Consider the following 16,013-nt stretch of genomic DNA (forward strand, 5'->3'; position numbering starts at 1 on the left):
GCATGTGAAACTCTCCTCATCACTCATTTTAAAAACATCCAAGATACAACATTTCAAAACGATGAGTGGAAAAATATGTTAGGGAGAGCTCACTGTGAAAAATCTGAAACATTTTGTGCACTGGAAGGAAAGCAACTAGAGCTTTTAATTATGCTGCCACAACAGTTAGACAAATGTAACTGTGTAACTGTTTCATATTTTCCACACAAAAAGGAAAAGAAGAAAAAAAGGGGGAGGAAAGAGAAGAAAAGCCTTTGGCAAAAAAGTTCTTGTGTCCCTTTACTATCACAGCACTGCATTTTCAGACATATGCATTGGCAGAGATTGGGATGAGGTTCAACTGAACAGTCAGCACTTTCCTTACACGGGGCATCTGTTCCTGACCCCCCTGCAAAAGGGTAAAACTGCGTATGCTTGTGCATGGAGCAGCACTCGCACCACAAGCACACATGCCATTCATTTAATTTTAGTGTGGCTTCAACGTAAGCTGAAAGCCGCGTAAATGAAGCCCGTATATGGCGTGGACTGACTGTATGGTTATGGCATGGTGTGGTGTGTGCCATGGGTGTGTGCACCATTTCTTTGTTGTGCAGCTTCAGTGTAAGCTTGAAGCCACATATGGTGTGCCCACGTGTCCATGTATGGTGTGGGTGCACTGTACAAATATGTAACATTCAGTGTGTAGTTCAGAGGTTACACAGGGATCATGGAAGTCCCCAAATCTCCACTTACTGGGAAAACAGCTGCTGTGATCAATGGGGGTTTGTTCCCATTGACTGGGAATCTGCTGGCTGACAATCCCCTTCCCACTCTGCACAAGTGATCACTAGTATGAGTGTGAATTGTGCCAGCGATCTTGCTTCTGTCTGTCCCATCAGTGGTTGCTCATCGCAGGGAGTGGGATCGTCAGCTGCTTTCTGAATGACAGGGGAACAGATCCTTATCGATACAGTGGCTGTTTCTCAGAAAGTAGGGCTTGCACAGTACTATAACTACTGTCTTTGTGCATATATATCTCCCATACCAGATTCTGGTCAAAATCTTTTTATTTTTAATACATTTCATATATGATCTCAGCTATCAAACAAGGTAGAGTAGAATTATTGTCTTAATATTGCAGATTGGTGGAAGTGGCCACCAAATTCAAAGACACAGTGAACGTATACAGTAGCTGAGAATTAATTTGTCAATTATCTTTCTTAAACTCTTTGAATCACAATGATACCAATTTTCTAATGTCTCCAGTAGAATTTCCTCCAGCTGCAAAACTTTTCCAGGCCTTGATAGATGTCTAAGGCGGGTTACAGACGGGCAAAAAGGGGTGTGCTCATGACGTCATGAAGGTATAGCCTTTAGACGGCCCTTACCTGAATGCCGCCATGAACGCGCCGCCTGCATGCCCCAAGTGGGAAGAAGCGGCATTAAAAAGGTGCCGCTTTTTTCCGCTTCTTTTTGATAAGTGGCGTACGTGCGCATCTCCGTATATAAGCTGCTGCACCGGTACGCCAGAATTGTTACGCCGCTAATTTAAGTTGCCCATTTAAAAGCTCCATGTCTGCTGCGTCGCATAATGAGTCGGGGTCCTGGAACATGCACAGTTTGCACTGAGGCTCTAATTAGAGCGTCAGATGCCATGTAGATGTGGAAGCTGCAGCACAGCTGCACTCTATTTTAATGCTCGTAACCCTAACCCTAGAGCAACATGTACACATGCGCTGCTAGAATTGTGGAAAGTTTGGAATTTAAAGTGAACCCCTACACACATTCCTGCGCCATTTTCTCCTAACAATAAAAAAACGCTAAAACTTTAAATATTTACATATGTACAAGGGAGGTGATGGGGGATGGCAGGGGGACAGCAGTGGCAGCGGCGACAGCTGTGGCTGTGCATTGCAGATTCAGCAAGAGCACGGGGAGCAAAGGAGAGGAGGCATCCATGATGCCAGTGAGACTGGCAACGTGCAAGCGGACAAGGATGCCATCACCAGCTGGCAGGAGGCCACCTTTGTTCTTGGGTAGGGCGGGGAAAAAAGTTTAAAGGGGCCTGGGCGCTTTAAATGTGTACATACGCTTTCTGCGGCCGGTGCTGACCGCCGCAGCTGCACAGCTGCGCATCCGCCAGCCGGCAAAAGAAAAAAAAGCTGCGTTTTTGGTCGCCCGTGCAGAAGCTGCCTCTCTCTTTGCAGTGTCCTGCAAGGCGGCGGTATGGAAGCTGCGGGTAAGAAACGGCCCCAGGTGAGGCGTCTTCACTACCCCCAGTGTGGAAGCCCCACCCACCTTAGCCACGCCCCCGGGGCGGGCGGTCTGGAGGCTTCAAGACGTCTTCCCCTGCCCATCTGTAACCCGCCTAAGTCTCCACCAGCCTTGTTGATGGCTTCTCACTGATAGGGTCGACAAGAACAACAACAACAACATAGATGTGTATTGGTATAGTCATGGCCTGAATTACTACATTGTTTCTAATTTTTCATGTCTTGGGCTACATGTGTGTATCAAAGGAGCTCCATTTACTACCAAAAAACCCACAAAAAAACCAACCCCCCCCCCAAAAAAAAACCACGTCTGACCATTTAAATACTTTTTATGAGACAAATCAATGAAGCATCTTTGTGACTGTGTTTGTGCATACAACCCCCCCAAGCTGGGACTGGAACCCAAACCCAAACCCAGATTTGTCCTCATTAGATCACTCTGGCTCCAGGAAGGATTAACATTGGGTTCTCATAAAACAGATGAGTCATTCCACATGAATACAACTACAAACTGCCTGCACCTGAGATGAATGATGTTAATGTGGTAGAAAATTCTCTGACCTAGCCAACTAGCTTTCCACATGCAGGAAGTATTTAATATGTGGAAATATCCTAAAGTGTAATCCTACCTTTTAGGAGCTGCATCCTGAAATGGTTCAGTCTCTGTATGCCCTAAATGTGCAGTTGGTTCTACATTTCCAGATGAGGAGGAATAATCCCTCATTTCTAAGAAGCTTTGTTTGAATTTAACAGGAAGAATGAATGTATGCGGAGGATATTTTCTTTTTACCCCCAAAGATTTCTAGTTTCCATAAGCACCTGGAAAGCCAAGCTAAGAAAGGAAAAATGACACTATACATTGAGTGTAGAGATCCATTATGCTTTATTTACATGCGTCACAATTTCTTTTACAAACTAGATTACAATCGAGAATGGAGTATACAAGGCAATATCTACTAACATCAAGTGGAGTTAAGCTCTGCACTGCTATTTCATTTGCAATGGGGAAAGATTTTCCAAACAGTATCCAATCAGTATGTGGTAAGGTAGTATATTCACCCATGTCAGCATTTGGTTTCACAAAAAACCTCTGCTGAGTTTTTACATCAGTGCCAGCTTTCAAATGGAACTGCAAGGTAGCTCAGACAAAAAAAGTAAAAATTGTGCACCTCTTAGGAAAGGTGGTCATGCACTAAGGCAGTGGATGGAATATTCTTCCAAAGTTATGTGTCTGACAGTGAAAGCAGAACCCAAGTAAGACAGTTTTACAGATACTGTATACATATTTTGTCCATTCATGCAACTTTTTTTTGGTTAAAAAAAGTTTAACACGTGAAGCCAGAAGGTACAACATATCCTGTTCCTCTCCCCTATGGCAAGTTAAATTGTATCTGGTCCTCCTTCACATCTGCTGGTATTTCCAATATACATCATGTATACAAAAGAAGTGAATGGAGGTTGGTTGCCAAGCCATGATGTTATATCCAAAAGACAAATGTTCCAATATTTAGTTCTGAAAATGGTATAAGACATTACTTTAGAAGAAACATGAAGTGGTGATCTAAAAACAAGATGGAATGAACTTCTCAACACAGAGTTAAATAAATTGCCAATGCAGCTATACCAAATCCCTGTACATAATTTCAATGTTTAATGGACTCAATTAAAAAAAAGGAGATATTACCTCTTATTTTCTAAGAATCATTCCACAAATAATTAAATGAGTCTGTAAAACTGCTCATAGAGCCATTAGTGCAATTGAGTCTGTTCACATGTATTGATGATTACGTACCATACTATTTAAGCACACGGACATGCTTAAATCTTTAAAGCTGGAATATTCAAGATTTGCAGAACTGACCCTGTGCATGTTGGATGGTGGATAGCTGAGATGCTGGATGGTTGGGAAATTCAAATCACTTATGTGGAATAAACCAAAGCTTTTCAGCACTACTTCAAAAATAAGTGGCTTGAATTTTGCCTATTAAAGCCAATTAGAGTGCTGGCAATATAAAACCCTGACAGAATATTTATTATGGGTTCTTCTTTCCCCAGCTGTGCAATACAAGCTTTATGGGTCCTGGCTAATCAGTGGTTGGGATAGAACTATCTCTGGGTGCAATCCAACTTTCACTGAATGCCTGGGAAAAGCCTTATTCTGCTTGGAGTTTTAGCATACTCATGGACAGGGGTGCAGCTGTGTTGGAACAGCTTCTGACTGCCATTATGCAGCTAGAGGAATGGTTTGTGCAAGGAAGTACTGGATATCTCCTTGTACAGCATCTTGAAAAATACTTACATTGGTGTAATCCCCAGTTATGGCAATGTAAGTAAACAAGAGGGTTCCAACCAATGGTAGATAGTCTGGTTGCCAAACGATCTTAGCCACCATATTAGCTTTTGAATTTAGAAAGCTATGAGACAATCTGGCAAAGTGGCCCGATCCAGATATAACAATGTACCATGGTTTAGCACTATGGGAATGAAAGTAAGTAGTACAGTGGGCCCTCCCCTTATGTGGGGATCTGTTCCAGATCCCTCCACGCAAGAGGAAATCAGCGTATGCTGGAGCCCCTTTGGAAGTAATGGGGCTCGTGCCCATGGCACATGGTGGTGCAGCAGTGCACAGGCACCATGGGTGCGCACCCCAATGGTTCTTCTGGGGCATGCGAGGGGCTCTTCCAGAGTGGCTTTCAGCATATACTGAAAGCCGTGTATGGCACGCCTGCGTAAAATGCAGGTGCACTGTAATCATTATGCTACCATGCCCACCAATCTTAGTTCCCATGTGAATAGAGGCAACTGAAATCTTCTGTCTTCCTTTTTGAATATCACAAGCCACCTTCAGATTGATTTGAAATGATATAATTGTTAAAATAAAAATAAACTATTATTCCCAAGTTCACTGTACCTATAGTACTACACCAAGGAAGTGGGCCAATAACTAACTCAGAATTTATCAGGGACTTACTTTCAAGTAGTGCAGCCTTCTCCCAACCTGATGCCTTCCAGATGCTTTGACAATTCAGTGCAGGCAATAGCAAGATATTATGAGAGTCTTAGACCAAAATATCTGGAGGACACAGCACTGGGGAATGCTGACCTAATATCTGATCCCAGGAAGAAAGCTTGAGATATTGTATAGCTACCATAGCTAAGTAAACACATTATATAGAATGCAAAGAAGCTATTTAGGCCTGCACAACAGAATACAGTTGCTTGAACATTATCTAAAGAGCAGAGTTCTTGTTTCAGACTCCCAAATGAGGGCAGAATCCACGTATGTGGAGTTAGGTAAACAGGGACAAGCTATACAGAAAAAGAAAATGGAGCAATTGATACCCCTCCTCAGACTCACTTCAGAGAGACCTGTACCTTGAGAAGAGGTTGTTGTTTACTATCAATGAATCTTATTCCTGAGTAAACATGCATAGAATCGGGCTGCAGAGTGCTTACATTTGGTCTGACTGTGATCAGTGTGACTATAGGAAGCCCTCAGTAGCTCAATTTTAAAATTAAATAGCAGTTTCAGAGAAATGTAGCCACATCACAACTTGCTTGTGTTCCTCTAAGTTCATTTTATCCCACTGAAGTCAATGGGGCCAAGTTGCCTGTAGTTGTTGGAATCTAATTTGCTGTTTTACAGACTAAGATCTTGCATCAAGAGTGTGAAACACAATGTTTCACACACACAATCCCATCTCCACCCACCCCAGCTGCTGTCAGGCTCTGTGTGACATTGCTATAGTTGCTTAATGGCTGGGGGGGGGGGGAGGAGGGAAGCGACTGAACAGTGGAGATTATAGTCATCCTGGCTGTAGTTTTCCAGACAGAGGAAGAGATAAAATGGAGAGGGTAGCTTGGCAGCTGTTGGGAGGGCTAGTGAAGTTTTGAATGTTTTCCAAAAGAAGACATATGTGCACATAGCACTGACTCATGTGTGCATAAGTCCTCGGCAGAATTTCAGCCATGGTGTTTATTCAGACATGTCCCTTGGTTTATTCAGATGTGTCTCTATACACACCTGGAATAACATGCCCGCCACAACTAAACAGCATTCCCAAGGAAGTTTGAGAAGTTAAGAAGATAGTTGCAGCTGCCCTGTACCAAGACCACAGACCACTGAATCATTGAGCTCAGTGTTGTTTCCACTGTTTAGGAGCAAACCTCTGGGGTTTCAGACCAGACTTTGCCAGCTTTACCCAGAGATGCCAAGAGTTGAACTTGGGGTGTCTCCATGCAAAGCATCGCTATGTAGTTTTGATTTATGAGCTTTCCCCTTCCAGGTGACTAGACTTTCTTGCATGTTTGCATAACACAGATGTGATGTATGTCCCTTTGGGACATCACTTGGGCTGAAAAGAACACTTCACCATATAGTGACTCTTCCTATGGAAATTATACAGGAGCACCTATGGAAGAAGTGGCAGCCAACATTGAACACAATAGGTGTGCTTACAGGTATACAGTCTGATCCTATTCCATGTTTACTCAAGATACCCTTAATACTGAACAGGAATTTACTCCCAGGAAAGTATGCAGCCTAAAGTTCTGCTGAAATCTAAGGTAGGTGTCTAATTCTGTCCCACTGAAAGTAAAAGGACTTAAAGACACACTTAACTCTGGCCAAATTGTACCCAGTTTCTGTGCTATATGTACATTAACAACCGAAGAAAATTAGAGCTTGTAAAAGGGAAGATTTATTTATTTCTCTGCCTCAGCCTTTATAAGGTTCTACACATCTACTTCAGCCTGCCCTCAAGTGAACAGAAGAAACTCAACAGGAGAGGTCAGAGGAGGAAGCCAGAAAGTTTGCTGGGTACCAGATTTTTTTATCCACACAGTTCCCATGGAGAAGACAGAATCTTAGACATAAAATAAATGGTCAGTCACCAAATACATTGCTAAATCAAACAACAAACAACCTTACATGCTGTCACCTAAATTCACATTTAATGATGTACCAGTTATTCGTGTAGGGAACATTTGAAAACAAATTATTAACTAGCTTTGGTAATAGGTACCTGTAACTGAGTGTCTCTAAACAAATGAATATTTTTCTTAAGTCTCTGGAACAGATGACAATTTTTATAGCATTTTCTCTTGGGGAAGCCCTTTCCAATGTGGAGTAGAAACACACACATTGATTATATCTGATTAAAAGAAATATGATGAACTAGATCCTGCCATTGACAAATATACCACCTTAATTATTAAAAAAATATTCCATATTTATTTCTTTATTTATTTTGAAAAAGGATAAAAATCTTAACTACTGTATTTGGAAAGGTTTTTTAAAATTTAATTATATGAACTATTTAGAACCACAATAGCACAGAGTTTTTATAATTCAGTAATGAACTGCATGATGGAGTTCACATGTTCATCTATAGAATAGTGCAGCACATTCATGAGGAGGCTACAGTACGAAACAAAACTTCCATCACACAAGGAGCTGTTATTTCACCAATATTACCTCTGAGGATTGGAAAAGAAGGAGCAATACAGGGCCCACAGATGTATGTGTGTGTGTGTGTGTGTGTGAGAGAGAGAGACAGAGAGAGAAAGAGAGTGTGCATGCACCTTACCTGTGCATGCACACTGATGTGTGGTGGCTGAACGAAGTCACACCACATAGTACATGGTTCATGTGCCAGTGAAAACTCATGCACTGAAACTTTGGGTTAAAATGCTAGTCTGTTCTCCTAACATTCATGCATAATGGTCTGTTTCTGTACATAATAAAATATATTTATATATTTATATGCATTATGCCGTCACGCCAAAAAGTTTTTCAGATACCACTTTGGAGGAACTGATGTATATTGCCCTAGCCAGAGTATCTTCACACCATTTTTAAAAAAATTAAAATGTACCATTGGGGGTTTCCCTCTGTTTCTCTCCTCTCTTTGTCTCACTCCCCCAGAAGGCTATCAATAAAAAATAATTAAACAGGACCTGCACAGCACCATAACTTTCAGTCATTATTACTGTATAAATTTACAAAAGAAATCAATATAAGCAAAATATATAAAAACTACTTTGTTTTTTTCCAGTGGAATTTATCCAATTACAGTCTACGCTCCTATGAAAAGCTATCTGTATTTTTTTCCCTCCCTGACTCTCTTTCCTGCTCTCCCTCAGTTTCTCCTCCCAAATCTCAATTATACATCACAAGAAGGAAAGAATAATCAAGAAGAGGATGTAAAAATAATTACCAAAGTAATAAATCACCCAAGTCCTGGATGATGCATATACATAAAAACTCTGTATTCATGCAATACACTCGTCCCCCGGGTTACGAAATTAATTCGTTCCGGCGCCATTTTCGTAACCCGGAAGTTTTTCGTTAGCCGAATCCCCATAGGCGCTAATGGGGAAAAGCCGCGGCTCCGCCGCGGCTCCATTTTAAAAAGCGCCGGCTTTTTTTCGCAACCCGGGTAAACCTTCGTAACCCGGAAATAATTAATTAAAAGAATTTTTTTCGTAACCCGGAAATTTCGTATCGCGGCGCGTTCGTATCCCGGGGTAAGAGTTAGTCTTTTTAAAAGGTTTTTGTTTGGTTATTACTGTTATTTTTCATTATTATTGTTATTGTTATTATTATTATTCATTTGAAAGCAAGCTGTTGCCTTCTAGGTGGTTAAGGACGAATTGTCTGGCAAGATGGTAAACAGTGCAGCTCACTTACTCAGACAGTTGCTAAGCTATATGGGCAGACCAAAGACAAAAGAACCCCAAAACCACTGCAGTAACACACTATGCCAGAGCTGATCTGATTGAAGACAAGTCAGCTACTGTCTCACTCCCTAAACACTATGAAGTGTTTCTCCCCCACACCCTTCTGAACACTGACTGGGATGCAACATTGGCAGTGGCTAATTCTGTGAGGTAAAAAATCCACCACCCTCTTGATGCTGAGAATAAAAAGAAAGGCATACTCTTACAGAACCTAGTCAGGGAGATTGTTGGGAACTGAATCAGAAACAACCGATTGACAAGCTATAATTTTTTTTTTACAAAAACTAAATCAAACACAACCACTCTTCTCACAAACCATCTCTTGAATCCAATGAGTTAGTAGATGCTGTAAAGATTGTAATGTTCAAGTGCTCTTGGTATTTCAAGCCAAAATGGATTCAGCTTTGTCACTGTGCATATATTGTTTCTGCATTTCAAATTCATAAGGAAACAGCATGTGAAAAGGAACAATTAAAGCATTTCTGGGGAGGAGAGCGAGGGGAAATACACCTAGAGTGGTGGGTTTGGGGAAATCTTGAAAAATAAAAGCCAGCCAAAAGCATCCATTAACCCATTACCATGTTGGAACACCATACACTGATTAACAAAAAAAATAATAATGTCAGGGCTACACAGTGTGTTCTCAAACAGGATAGTGGCTGAACCAACATCTCCAGAAGTTGGTGCTGGACCATCCCAGCCATGATAGGAAGATTTTGCATACTTCAGAATGAGTTCAGTTCCAGACAAGGCAGTTCATCGCTCCGGTTCTGGGGGCTCATTAACAGTCTCTGTTTCATTAGGAAAAGAATGCAGGGTTGATAAAAGTAATAAGCTGTAAACGGTATCCCTGTCCTTGCTGACAGTTCATTTTGGCAAAGAGTTTTCTTTTTTTTCTTTTAGGACTCATGTCTGATGAAGGGCCTAGAAAGGGAGTGGGGGAGAAAGAAAAGAAAAACAAAATTAAAAAGCAACAAGAGAAAAGAGAACAGTATATGATTATCCACTTATAGTCCAAATGGGCAGGTGATCATATACACAAACCTCTAGAAAGTTCAGCATTCTCTTGAGAAAACCCATACAAATTTATCTAAAAGGTGCCCATGCTATGTCAAGGCATGGAGGCACCTCCATCACTTAGCACATCTAATCAGTTAAAAGTAAAATGTTCAAAATCAGTATGAAAAGTGTCTAGAATTGTGTTCGGCACAACTGGTGGCTCAAATTAGTGGGATGTCCTCAACATCACTTCTTTTCCTTGTTGTGTTGCTCATCAGACACACTAACAAATAGTTTCAGATGTGGCACAACTATGTGTGAGTCTGTTTTACACCTTGGCTGTGATGTCCGAAGGGAAATTTGCTCAAGTGACAGCTGATCTTTCCCACTGTCACAATGAGAGTTCCATTCAAAAGAAACTTGAAAGAATTACAAAATATATATATTGTGTTTTATGCAATTAGAACTTCGTCAAGTGTTTCATGAACAAGGGAATGAATGCATCCACATACTTAGTTCTGTGTTACAAAATCGGGCATCATTGTGTTTGGATAACAAGCAGAAATCCTACTTAAATCTGCTAGATTGGACAGAATGAAATAAAGCTATAAAACGTTACTTCTGAAAAACAACAACTCATAGTTCCTAGGATCTGCCAGCCGGAAAGTAATATTTCCAAACTTTGGTCTCAAGACATTTGCTCCTACCAAACCATGCGCAGGACCTTCACTGCATAATATCGATTTCCTATTAGGCCCTGGCAGTCCTCCTTTGGAAGTGCTTGCCACAAGGTTGGCATCACCACTACAAAGGTCCTGCCTCTCATGGAAGCCTGCCACACTTTAGTTAGTAGAAGCCCAGAAAACAGGACCAAGTGCTGAAGAGAGGTACAGAAAGGACTGTTTAGGTCAGTGGTCGCCAAACAGTGCCCTTTAAGAGATTTTGGACTTCAGCTACCAGAAGCCTCAGCCATATTAGCCAATAGTCTGGGATTCTGGGAGCTGAAGTCCAAAATCCCTTATAGCAGGGGTAGGCAACCTTTTTGAGCCGGGGGCCGGGTTGCTGTCCCTCAGACAACTGGGGGGCCGAAGCCAAAAAATAAATAATTAAATATTTTTTTTTAAAAAAATTAAATATATAAATAAACCGAGACAAATGTAGGACAAAATTTTCAAATGGAAGACACTTTTTTTTAAAAATGGAGGACACGCGAAAAAATTTGCTGATTTTTAAAAAAATGTTAATATAAATGCATGTTTCTGAGGCTTCAATAGACAATTGCCCCCCAAAGGCCCCGGAGGCAATCGGCGGCAGGACCAGGCTGGGGCCAGTCCCAAGGCCTTGCCGGGCCGCATCCGGCCCGTGGGCCGCAGGTTGCCTACCCCTGCCTTATACAGTACAGTTTGGGGACCACTGGTTTAGGCAAAAATGGTCCTTCAGGTATCCCATTCCCCAATTGGTTAAGGCTTAGAAGGTAAGAACCTGACGATGGGGACTCTGGGAAAGTGCCGTCTTGGTGGATTTAACATATATCTCAACTGGCCTTCTTAACACTATAGTTATATTGGGGAAATGGGAGCAGCAACAGATGCCAACAGCACTTAAATGGGGCAGCCATTTAAAATTTCCCACTATCCCTCTGACCTTCTCATGTCACACTATGGGAAATTACAATAGCAGATCCAATGCAGAATTGCTTATACCTATGTTCACCAAACAGATCCACCATAAGAGGGAGGCTCACTGAGAACTCTGATAGAATATCCACCCTGAAATTTATATCAGGCCCTGTTAATTCATTCTAAGTGGACAGATATGAGGGAGAAGGGGAATATTGTTTAGACGATAGCTCCCCAAATCCATTAGTTGGCATGGCCACTGTCCAAGGCAGTGGTTCCCAACCTTTATTGGGCTGCGACCCCCATTGTGGACGAAAGTCCCGCCCGTGGCCTCCCTGATTGGTTGGGAGGCCAGGAAGGGGCGTTACTTCAGCCACCTACAAGCCCCACCAGGCTTTGTGGCTGGAGGTCCCGCCCCTTCCTGGCCTCCCAACCAATTACGGAGGCTGCCGGGGGGAGAAGGGGCAGGATTTCTGGCCGCAAAGGCTGCTGGGGCTTGCAGTCCCGTTCTTGTTCCCTTCTCCCCGTGGTTGTCTGGCAGCCGCGGAGAGAAGGGGAGGAGGAAGGAGCCCCGACATTGTCTGCTTCTCCCCGCGGGAGCTTGTGTCAGCGCCAGAACTTGCAAGGAGAAGGGGAAGAGGAGGCAAGCACGTCCCCGGCCCCTTTTCTCACACGTGCCTGCGCCAGTGCCGGCACCCACGGGAAGAAGGGGAGGGGGAGACAGGGGGGATTCCCAACCTGACAACCCCCAAAGGGGTCATGACCCCCAGGTTGGGAACCCCTGGTCTAGGGGATTCTGTCTATTTGCTGATACTAATCCAGCCTTAGGTGCTCACAACATAATTGTGCTTTTAAGTGCTATATGTGAATACATGAGATAACCCTTTGCAGGGTTGAGTTCACAGGTTACTATTGCCAAGCTTCTAACCTTTTGGGGGCTTTGTTCACATGTGGCTTAGCTAAGAACAACTGAACAGATACCTTGTTGTCAATGCTTTGCTACTCCTCTCCCATTATTGAGGTAGAAACAAATCCATGGCACCTGCTTCCCAGAACAGCCACTCAAGCAAATTGGCAGCATAAAGTCAGGGATGCAGCTATATGGAGGGCAAAATGAGGGCATTCCCTCCCAAATGAAATTTTCCTACATTTCCCCAATTTCTAGCATTTCAGATAGTAAGACAGTACAAATCATTCATACCTTGGACTCAGATCTGCCATGTTTGCATTCCCTTGGTCACTTGGTCTACCCTTTTCTTTTGTTTGCCTAAACTGTATTTCTGAATGCTCAACTGAAGGAAAATTTAACTGACAGGACAGAAGTCTTGTTTGGAGAGACAATGTCTACATTCCCCACCCACCACCCCATAGCTACATTTCTGTGTGAACTCCATTTGTAGTCTTCTTTGATCACAAATGTAGAGCTAGATTACTGGAGGATGCAGGGACAGAAAGTTTGCTCCCAGACCTGTTACAATTGCTCACCCTGGGGTACAACCCACTTATCCATCTTGGCATTCTTGTCACTTTATGTCACAGTAAGTATGCAAAAGTTAATCTTTTTTTGGACTACAGCTCCCAGATATAGATTTATGAAGCTGACTTCACTGAAAAATACTGGCTTGGATCCTAATATACATTAACATGAGCAAGGACATTTCCCAATCTGCATCCACAACCATCTGCACCACTCCAAAAGGGATCCATTTTTCAGATAGTGGGTGTAGGAGAAGAGAGGATGTGAAAATGGCTGTGATCCTAGATCAAAGTGTGCAGAGTGTAACACTAATCGCCCACAGTGATGAGGTGCTTCTCCTAGTTCCCAGTCCTGGATGTGTGTGTGCCATGATCAGGTGATCAGGATGCAGTTAGAGTTGTTGTTGTTGTTGTTGTGTGCCTTCAAGTCGTTTTGGAGATATGGTGACCCTAAGACCAACTGATCACAGGATTTTCTTGGCAAGATTTGTTCAGAGAGGGTTTGTCCTTGCCTTCCTCTGAGGCTGAGAGTGTGATTTGGCCACCGTCACTCAATGGGTTTCCAGGATTTGAACCCTGATCTCCAGTCATAGTTTAATGCTGAAACACTACACCACACTGGATAGGAAAAAAAGAAATGTGGGCAGGATACAGACTGCCCAAAAAGGGTGGTCTATCCACGCCTTGTTTTGCTGCGTGAGGGAGCCGCAGCGGACAAACCGCACGGCTCCCTCGCACAGCAAAAAGATCCCTTAAAAAACGGCTTCTTCTTGCAGTGCGTTTGTAATGGCACACTTACAGCATTACAATGATACTGGGATGTGCAGACACTAAGTGTCCATTGCGTCAAAATGGCAGTGCCCGTGTGTACAGGGCGCCGCCATTTTGATACCCCTGCCACGTGCTAGGGATGAGGCCAGTATGGGCGGTGCACCCTCGGCCAACCCCGAGCATGTGACGGGGGTGCTGCAAAGCCCGTCTGAAGAGGGCCATGGTTACTATCCTGTCACTAACTCCAGCAATTTGCAAGAGAAGTGGGAGAATGACTTCTTTTCTCTTTTCCACAGCTGCAGAAGAGCAACTGGGATGAGCACCTCCTGTTCAACTACCTTCTCCATCTGGCCACTAACGACTCATTGGCAGTGTTCTTGGGGCTTGACACCTGCCCGGAGGTGGGGAACAGGAACTTGCACAATGTCCAAAAACAGTTTCACGTGTGTCTCAGTGGTTAACAGTCTATAAACCTGATTAAGTCAGCCCATATGAAGCCTGAAGCCTGGTAGTCCCATGTCACTCAGAAGGTTCATTATCCCATATCACATAGGAGGGTCCCTGACTCTCCAGGCACAGAGGTGGGTGTGGAAGAAAGACAGGAAACTCTCCTCCCACTAATTTCCTTCTCTTACAATCCAAACCATTATTCCCAAACAATTAGCACAAGTATGTTTTAATTCAAACCACAACTGTTCCTTTAGTGATATAAGCATGAAATCTTATGTTTATATCTGAAGGCTGACTTAACATAATAAACAATCTCAGACAAGGAACTAACACTACCTTCAAACACTACTGTTTATTTTTCAATATGACTTCCCAAAGATAATGTGATGTTATCATCCCACGCAAAAGACATGAGAACTATAGTTCCTGTAAAATGTTAAGCACCAAAATTGTCAAGATCGCACATATATTTAGAACAATATTCCATTCAGCGATAACCCAAGATGGTGTAGTGGTCTGAGTGCTGGACTAGGATTGAATATATTTCCTGCCCTGAGACTAGGGCTTGACTCCTCACTTGGTCAGGGAACACCCACTGGTTAACCTTGGGCATGTCTTAGTTTCTCAGCATCAGAAGAAGGCAATGGCAAACCTATCCTGTGATAGGTTCACGTTAGGGTTGTCATGAATCAGAAATAACTCAAAATTAGACACAACAAATCCCATACAGAGGAATAATTCATTCTGTGTTTGTGTACATACATGTATTCCCATGAGTATCACATAAAATGTATTCATAAGAAAGACTAGATGTGTTAGTCTGGAAAATCAGTATGCAAAGGGATTCTGTAGCACCTTTGAGACTGAAAGAAAGAAGATGGTATCATAAGCTTTTATAGACTTGAGCGTACCTCCTCAGATGCATGTTTTTCACCTGTATGTATGTTAAACATGGACATAAAAGTAAGCTTTCCAATGTCTGCCTTACAGAATCTGATCATATTGATCACACAGAAAAAGAAATAAATCAGCCTAATTCCAATGCACGAAGATCCTACCGGGTATTGGTCCTTCTCAGCATTTCTTAAAGGCATACAACCTCTCGGTGATAGGACAAGAAAAAAGCAAACTATTTACTGCTTGGATTGATGGGAGTTTTAGTTATAATCTCTGCTTCTGTAGCCTGCCTTCTCTGTTCCTAGTGCTGCTAGGTTCTGCTTCCTGACCTCCAATTGCTGTTCCCTGGCTCTGCCCCTCCCTTCCTAAGCTGCAAGGCTGGCATCGTGTTAGTGATTTACACAGATGTATGTCCAATTTACACCTGGGTAAGACTTTTTGTTGTTGTTGTTGCAGAGGTTGGGAGTCTATACCAATCTCATGGAATGACAGACTCTTCTCCCAACCCATCTTTTTGCTGCTGCAGCCCTCTCAGCAGGGCCATTTATTGGCCAGTGGGAAGCAGGGGCAGAAGCAGAGAAGAAACCAGCTATGTTCCTATAGCTGTGTGCACAGCACTGATGTTGTCCTCCAAGACCCCTGGAAGGTTCCCCAGGAGATCACTGATGCTTCTTCTCTGCTGTATGATGTTGCTAAAAGGTGGGTTGGAAGACCTGAGTTATGCTCAACTGGATGGGGATCAAATATTAGACATGCCTTTTCTCCACAAAATAGAACTCTACAAACTTGTACCAGGATGTTGATGAGC

The 16,013-nt window shown here is 42.8% G+C and overlaps 1 protein-coding gene across 4 annotated transcripts in view; it reads right to left on the reverse strand.

Annotated features, from left to right (window-relative positions):
• Positions 1–3,116: 3,116 nt before the first annotated feature.
• Positions 3,117–16,013, reverse strand: part of LOC149311234 (forkhead box protein O3-like) — a 146,625-nt gene continuing 133,728 nt past the window's right edge. For 3 of the 4 annotated variants that reach the window (XR_016281763.1, XM_089530620.1, XM_089530621.1), the window contains one exon: positions 3,117–9,917. The gene's annotated coding sequence lies outside the window, so the exon portion shown is untranslated. The remainder of the gene's footprint in view (positions 9,918–16,013) is intronic. The other variant, XR_016281764.1, reaches the window with a different exon arrangement.

This window comes from Sceloporus occidentalis, unplaced genomic scaffold (assembly GCF_023333645.1).
Source record: "Sceloporus occidentalis isolate IW3139 unplaced genomic scaffold, rSceOcc1.0.p SCAF_6, whole genome shotgun sequence".
NCBI classification, from domain to species: Eukaryota; Metazoa; Chordata; class Lepidosauria; order Squamata; family Phrynosomatidae; genus Sceloporus; species Sceloporus occidentalis.